The sequence below is a fragment of the Dama dama genome, chromosome 1 (genome assembly GCF_033118175.1).
Source record: "Dama dama isolate Ldn47 chromosome 1, ASM3311817v1, whole genome shotgun sequence".
Classification (NCBI taxonomy): Eukaryota; Metazoa; Chordata; class Mammalia; order Artiodactyla; family Cervidae; genus Dama; species Dama dama.
This window is the reverse complement of record NC_083681.1, coordinates 83,253,742-83,261,480: the sequence shown is the minus strand read 5'-3', so window position 1 is coordinate 83,261,480 and position 7,739 is coordinate 83,253,742. Positions and strand designations below refer to the sequence as shown.

General features: G+C 46.4%; 1 non-coding gene across 1 annotated transcript; it reads left to right on the top strand.

Moving 5' to 3' along the window:
* The first annotated feature begins 3,046 nt into the window (after positions 1–3,046).
* Positions 3,047–3,164, top strand: LOC133065047 (U5 spliceosomal RNA). Its single transcript, XR_009694818.1, has one exon. It is a non-coding gene; the product is annotated as a U5 spliceosomal RNA (small nuclear RNA).
* The last annotated feature ends 4,575 nt before the right edge of the window (positions 3,165–7,739 follow it).

Here is a 7,739-nt window from a genome sequence, read left to right as displayed (position 1 = left end):
GAAACTAGACGCTAACCTATCTTTCCTCATTTGTTGCTATTGTTTAGTCACTAAGTCCTGTCACACTCTTTGCAACTCCACAGACTGTAGCCTGCCAGGCTCCTCTGTCCGTGGGATTCTCCAGGCAAGAGTACTGAAGCGGGTTGCCACTTCCTACTCCAGGGGACCTTCTCAACCCAGGGATCAACCCCACGTCCCCTGCATTGGCAGGTGAACTCTACTGCTGAGCCAGGGAAGCCCAGCCTCCCTCATTTAGGTGTGGGGAAGTATGGGAGTGTAATGCCAGAAACATGGTACCACTAAGCTCGGGCATAGGAAAGCCAAGGTATTGGACAGGAAGTTAAGTGTAGGAGCTGATTAAGCTTTCATGGGATTTACTCCCTTTCTCCTGACCCTGCCCATCCCCATTTCTTTAGCATTAGCTATTGCCAGTGAAATGGGCAAATATATATTTTGAATGGGATGCTGCCATCCAGCCCAGTTCTGATGATTCTGCAGAAACCACAGGAAATCAAGGTGAGGAGGTGATACTACAGGGTACTTGAAGAGCACCTGGACCTACAAGGTATAGTGTGTGAAGTGTGTGAACCATCTCTTTTCTATATGTTGGTTTATAAGTAAAAAGAAGAACTCAGAAATGTTTGAACAATTATAGTTAGGTGCTGAAGCAGGTGTTGCGAAGAGAATGAAATGCTGAATAAGAAACAGTTTCTGGGAATTCCCTGGCTGTTCAGTGGTTATGACTCAGTGCTGCTGCTGAGGACACGGGTTCAATCCCTGGTCAGGGAACTAAGATCCTGCAGACCAAGCAGCCAAAAAAAAAAATCATTCCTTTCCTGAGTTGTGTAAATCAGGGGTTCCCAGCTGGGCCGGACAGCAGGAAATGACCAGCATCCAGAGAGGAAGCTGAAGCTTCATCTGTGTTTACAGCTGCTCCCCAGAGCTGTTACCACCGAGCTCTGCCTCCCAACAGGTCTAATGAGAATGCATCGCCTCATCATCTGAGGTGGAGCTGAGACAGGGATACTAGTGCTGGGGAGCAGCTGCAAATATGGATTGTTTCCAGAGAGGCTTGACTCACAGGGACCACCATAAACCAGTTGCTTGCAGACTCATATCAAAACCCTATCAGCGAGTGGCAAGTGACGGTGAGTTGTATAATGATATCACAATGTAAGAATAATAGAGTGCACAATAAGTAATGCATTTGAAAAATCCCCAAACTCTCCCCCTCTCCACCAGTCTGTGGAAAAACTATCTTCCACAAAACTTGTCCCTGGTGCCAAAAAGGTTGGGGACCACTGGTGTGAATGATGAGGGGACTCGTTCTCAGCGCCCCACCTCTGCTCTGCAGTACTGAGTCAACAGGAAATAACAAGAGCAACAGCACTGTAAGCGCCCCCTTCTCTCAGCAGTTCCGTAATAGACACATATGCAGCAAAACTGGCTTTCTGCTGTCTTATCCGCTAGTGCCATGGTCTACCCCAGCAGACCACCAGGTTTCCTCACCTCTGAGAGCCCGCCACTCACAGACTCACACAGGAGAGATGTCCCTGCAGCCTGTTCTTACTGCCAAGGCCTTGTCAGCACCAAGCTGCCCCTTCTGAGATCCTGTTCCCCTACTCATTCTTGATTCTCCTTTCAACGCCCTTCATAGTTCCACCTAGTGAAATCTTTCTTTCCATCTTTAAATAGTTTACAGAACCAACACTTAAATGTTAAAATGTTTCCTCATTATACCACCAAAAATCATTTTGGATACCCCACAATGGTTCACACATACCATGTGGGGTAGGCTGAAAACGTCTCCCAAATGGTCCCCAGAGTCCTAACCCCCAGAACCTGTATGTTACTTTATACAGTAAAAGGGATTTTTGCAGATGAGATTAAGGATCCTGAGATGAAGAGACTACCCTGGATTATCAATATGCAGTCCCTCCCCACTGTTATCACAGATTACTTTATAAGAGGGAGGAAGAAGGAAGGGAGAGAAAAATGTGACAACAGAAGGAGACAGACAGATGGAGTCTGGGAGATGCTATGCTCCTTGCTTTGAAAATGGAGGATGAGGCTGTAAGCCAAGGGATGCAGCCAACCTCTAGAAACTAAAAAAAGTAAGAAAACAGATTCTCTCCTAGTCATGTCTGGAAGCAAGAACACAGTACTACAACCCATTTTAGACTCTGACCTCCAGAACTGCAAGAGAATAAATTAGTGCTGCTTTAACCCATTAAGTTTGTGGTAAGTTGTTACAGCAGTGAGAGTAAGCTAATACACTACCATGCAACACTTAACTCAGACCTAATAAACCAACCAGGCCATGATCGAGACAGTACATAACAGATTCTCAGCTCTTTACATAATAAACTGTCAAATGTATCACAAGCTGTTGGAGGTCATCACCAAGAGGACATGATCACATGCTGACCCCGGAACTGGACCCTGGATACTGGATGTGCCACACCCCCTCCACTGTACTCAGAAGGTATGTTCTGTCCACCTTTCCATGGTGGGAGCTATTTCAAGGACAAGAGAGTAAGGTGATGTTGAGACCACCTGGATGGTATGCATGACTGGACTCTGTTCAGGGCTCTACATAATCTTTTAAGATTCTGGAAGGTGAGTGTGGTGAGCTATTCATCTTCTGACTGCCCCAGACAGACTCAGTATGTAAGTCCTCTTGCTTTGTAGGTGCTTCCTACCACCTACCAACCTGGCATGACCCTTTCCAGTCTCTCCTCATCCTCTGTGTATGGGGACCAGTCTGTGAACCAGTATGAGTATGGGCCATGTATTTATCTCATTAATGAGAAAACCAGCAAGATGGTGAGGCTGGTTTAAAAGAAATACAAGAAAACATGTACCAAACTGAGTGGAGAAAAGAATGCTGAATAAGACTCAAATGTTAAATATCATACCAGTTAATATCTGGGGAGGCAGTTAAATGGTCCCCTTTGGGATTACCTTTTCTATCAAAATGAAGTCATCTCAAGTGGACAAAAATAATTTGCAATTTAGCAATCTTCTACAAAATAACATCTAACTAATACTCTGGTTTCTCTTCAGATCGTATAAATCTTTCGCCTTTTACTAAAGATTTCCGTGGAGAGGAACAATTCTGAGTCTTTACCCAATTTTTTGAGGCCTCGTTTTTTAACGGGGCTACGAAAAAAAAAAAAAAAAAAAACATCTAACTTGTACCAACTTTGGCACCTCACTAACAGTCAGTACTAAGTCAAATAGAACTACCCGCCCTAGAACTTCAAGTTACCCTTAAGCAGGCTCATTAGACAATGTTCTTGTTAGGACACAAAAAGGGCACATAGTAACCCTTTTCCTTATTTTCAAGTTCTGTGTAACTTTTCTAGAGAGATGTCTCAGGTACCTACTAGTAGTAATAAACCACTCCAGAATTTTGTGTTTTAAAACCACCATTTTATTCTATCACCACAGTTTCATAGGTCAGGTATTTGGGAAAGGCTTTGAGTGATTCTTCTACTCCACGTGGGGTTGGATGGGGGTCACTCGATGATATTCAGCTGGTAGTTGAGTTGGTCTGGAGAGTCCCAGACAGCTTCATTCATCAGTCTAGTGTGGCTGGTGATTTGGGTGCAGCTGGACCCCTCTTCCTCTCCATGGAGTCTCAGAGCCTTCCCCTGTGATCTCTTCAGCAAGGTAAATAGGCATCTAAGGTGGACCCACAGTGTCAACCTTCTTAGAGACTAGACACAGAGCTGACACAGCTCGCCTCCCCCCACCTCTCCCTTGGTCAAAGCCATCACAGTCCAGATTCAAGGAACCCACCTCTTGATGACAGAACAGTCAAAGAATCTGCAGGTTCTTTTAATCTACCACAAGTTTTTTCTTATACATTTTTATTTTCATTATATTGCTAATCTTTTTGTCTAAGGTCTGCTGCACCAAGGGTTCCCATAACTTTCTAGGATGTCCATCACAACTTTGTTGACTATGTGAGAAATGACCCTCTGCGCAGCCTGCCACTCTTTTTCTCCCTCTCTATAACCCTCTGCAAGCACTCAAGGGTAATGACTTAAAGCAGTGGTTCTCAAAGTGTTGTCCCAGAACCAACAGCATCAGCATCACTTGGGAACTGTATAAATGTAACCCTTAGGTCCCACTTCATAACTACAAAGTCAGAAACTCTGGGGATGGGGCCCAGCAGCCTGTTTTAATAAGCCCTCATGCTGAGGCTGGGAACCACTATTGTAGAGCTGTACATTACTTAATGAAAATGAATACAACATCTGAAACTAGTCTCACAAGAAAGTACATTTTATGTTCTTTTACCACCATCTTAAAAAAAAAAAAAAAAAAGAGGATGTCTAGATTCTGTAAATACCACAGTGGGTTATTTACAACTTCTGAAAAAGAACAGACAATGCTAAAGCATGGTGGCTTTCACTAACTGATGTCCTCTCTCTGACGTCAAAAGCCTTTTTCAATACATCTGGCATGAAGGAGAGACTTTTATTCCATCCATTCAAGGGACACTTTCCAGAGACCTCATATCATATTTCTCCAGAATTACCTGTGAAAATAATTTGTACCTTCTCCATCTTAAGAATGGGGTTGTTGGAACTTCTCTGGTGGTCTAGTGGATAAGATTCTGTGCTCCCAAGACAGGGGACCTGGGTTCAATCTCTGGTCAGGGAATTAGATCCCAGATGCAGCAACTAATACACTGCACATCCAAATAAATATTTTTAAAAAGAAAAGAATGGGCCTGTTATGTAGTTTAAAAAATACACTATTTACCTAAAGGGATTCTCCTGAACCTCCATTAAAGACAGGCCTCACAGAGAGAAAAGCAGGTAAATTTATTGATGGTCTCTATGATACCTTGCTTTCTGTTTCTTTCACTTCTGCTCTTTATAATTTTTTTCCTTATTCTTTGAGATTATCCTATTTTCTATACAAACTGCTTTAGCTGTATCCTAAAAGTCTATGTTAATAAGTTTATAGCTTAGTTTTAAATGTGTCCTACTTCCCATTATGTTTTCTCAAGTAGTTCATTAATTAGAGGCGTGGAGTTTGTTTTTTTAATTTCCGATTTCTAACATAATCATCAGAAAACAGGATCCACAACATCAGGAATCAGCAAACTCTTTCTGTACAGGCCAGATAGTAAATATTTCAGGCTTTGTTAGCCAAATGGCCTCCATTTTAAGTATGCAACTCTCCCTTGGTTCCCTAAAGCAACCAAAAACAATATGTAAATAAATAAGGATGGCTGCATTCCAACAAAACTTTACTGACAAAAACAGGCAGCTGGCCAGATTTGACTGTGTGTCACAATTTGCCAGGCTTCCCAGGTAGTGCAGTGATAAAGAATCCTCCTGCCAGTGCAGAAGACTCAAGAGACTTGAGTTTGATCCCTGGGACTGGAAGATCCCCTGGAGGAGGAAACGGCAACCCACTCCAGTATTTTTGCCTGGAAAATCCCATGGACAGAGGAGCCTCGTGGGCTACAGTCCATGGGGTTGCACAGAGTCAGACACGATTGGGCATGCATGCATGGGTTTGCTACTGCTGCTGCTGCTAAGTCACTTCAGTCCTGTCCGACTCTGTGCGACCCCATCCCTGGGATTCTCCAGGCAAGAACACTGGAGTGGGTTGCCATTTCCTTTTCCGATGCATAAACGTGAAAAGTGAAAGTGAAGTCGCTCAGTCATGTCTGACTCTTCGCGACCCCACGGACTACAGCCTACCAGGCTCCTCCGACCATGGGATTTTCCAGGCAAGAGTACTGGAGTGGGGTATGCACGGGTTTACATGGCACCAATTCTTTGATCATTGTTAAGACTTGCTGGTACCTAGCATATGAAATTGTGTAATGTATGAATGCTTGGATTCTAATTTCATCTTATACTTAATCTGCTCCATTTCAAGCTTTAGGTCTGGCCCATGTAAACACTCACTTTTGTAAAACCGTCACAGTGATTAACAGATTGGATTTTTGGAATCAGAGACCTGGTTGCCATTGCTATGGGTGGTTTGGTGTTAGTCTCTAAGTCATGCCGACTCCTCTTTGGAACCCCATGGACTGCAGCCCACCAGGCTCCTGTGTCCGTGAGATTTTCCAGGGAAGGATACTGGAGTGAGTTGCCATTTCCTTCTCCAGGGGATCTTCCTAACCCAGGGATTGAACCTGGGTCTCCTGCACTGCAGGCAGATTCTATGCCGGCTGAGCTACAAGGGAAGTGGTTTAGGATAAATTATTTAACATCTCTAATCCTCAAGTTCCACATGTATACAGAAAATAATAGTACCCATCTCACAAGTTCAGAAAGTAAAGAATCTGCCTGCCAATCCAGAAGGCCCAGGTTCGATGCCTGGGTCAGGAAGATCCAAAGGGAATAGCAACCCACCGCAGTGGTCCTGCCTGGAGAATTCCAGGCACAGAGGAGCCTGACAGGCTACAGTCCATGGGGTCGCAAAGAGCGACACAACGTAGCGATTAGCAGTATCACTATCTCACAAACCGCAATCAAGAGTAGTAGTATTAGAATCATCGTGCCATTGAACCACTACTCTGTGAAGCAGGTATTATTAAATCCACTTTACAGAGAAATTAAGCCTCAGACACGTTTAGGTAACTTGCTCCAAACCTAATAGCCAGTGACAAAGCATTGCCTCCCACCCAGAACTTCCTGTTCCAAATTCACAATTTCCACTCCTCCGACTCTGATTAAGCTGGTCATACTACCACGTAAGGAATTTATGCCACTCCTAAGGCGAGGCTACACTCTGAGACACCAGGAGAAAGGAGTTGCGAAATGCCCTCCTTAATTCTTCGAATTAATTCTTCGTGGTGCGAGTTTAATCCTCGAGGAGAGTCCTGGGGCCGAAAGGGCAGGGCGGGCCGCGCTAGCAGAGGTAAATCTCCCCATCAGGCTTCCGGAAGCACGGCGCCCCGGGCAAACGCCTTCCCGGGCTTGATCCTCTCAGGAGCTGGTGTCTCCCAGCGGCACCCTCAGCCTCGAAGACCGTGCTGCCCACGGCTGAGTTGCCCTTCTCCGCTCTCCCACTCCGCGCGCCTGGGGCCTAAAAATACCTCTCGGGTGGAACCTCCCTAAACTAGTCTTCGGCTTTTTTTTTTTTTTTTTTTAACGCCCTCACCACTTAGACACACATAAATCACAGCCCTGATCTGCTGTCGGCTCAGCGGGTAACGTGCCGCTGAAAGTGGCGACGAACGCAGCCCCTTCCGAAGACCTGAACGTCTCCCCCCGCCCCTCCCCCGCATTCGACGCAAACGGTCAGTCGTGAGGAACGCCGAGCAACTCGAAGACGGTATTGGACGTCGTAAAGACAGTCTAGGAATCTCCATTTCTTCCAGCCCAGGCTAACTTAAGCCTGGGACTCTTCAAAGCCCTGTCCTGTGACAATCACAAGGCTTTTCTCCGCCCAGTCAGTGACGGAAAACTCGTGACTGGAACCTGAGCGCCGGCCGAGCACAGAGGAGCCGGGGGAGGGGGGGGGGGAGGGGGGGGGGCTGGGGAGGGGGGGCGGAGCTACAAGCCCAGACCGCGAGGAAGCCCCCGACGGGCGGCGCGTGCGCAGTCTCTCGCCGCGGGACCTCCTTCCCGCCGCTGAGACTAGGAAGCGGGACGCCAAATCTGTCCCCGCGCAGCCGCCGCAGCCGGGCGCCGAGCGGGGCGGCCGCCCGCTCCGAGGCGCGCCTGCGCACGTCCCCACGCACGCTCTGGCGTACGGCG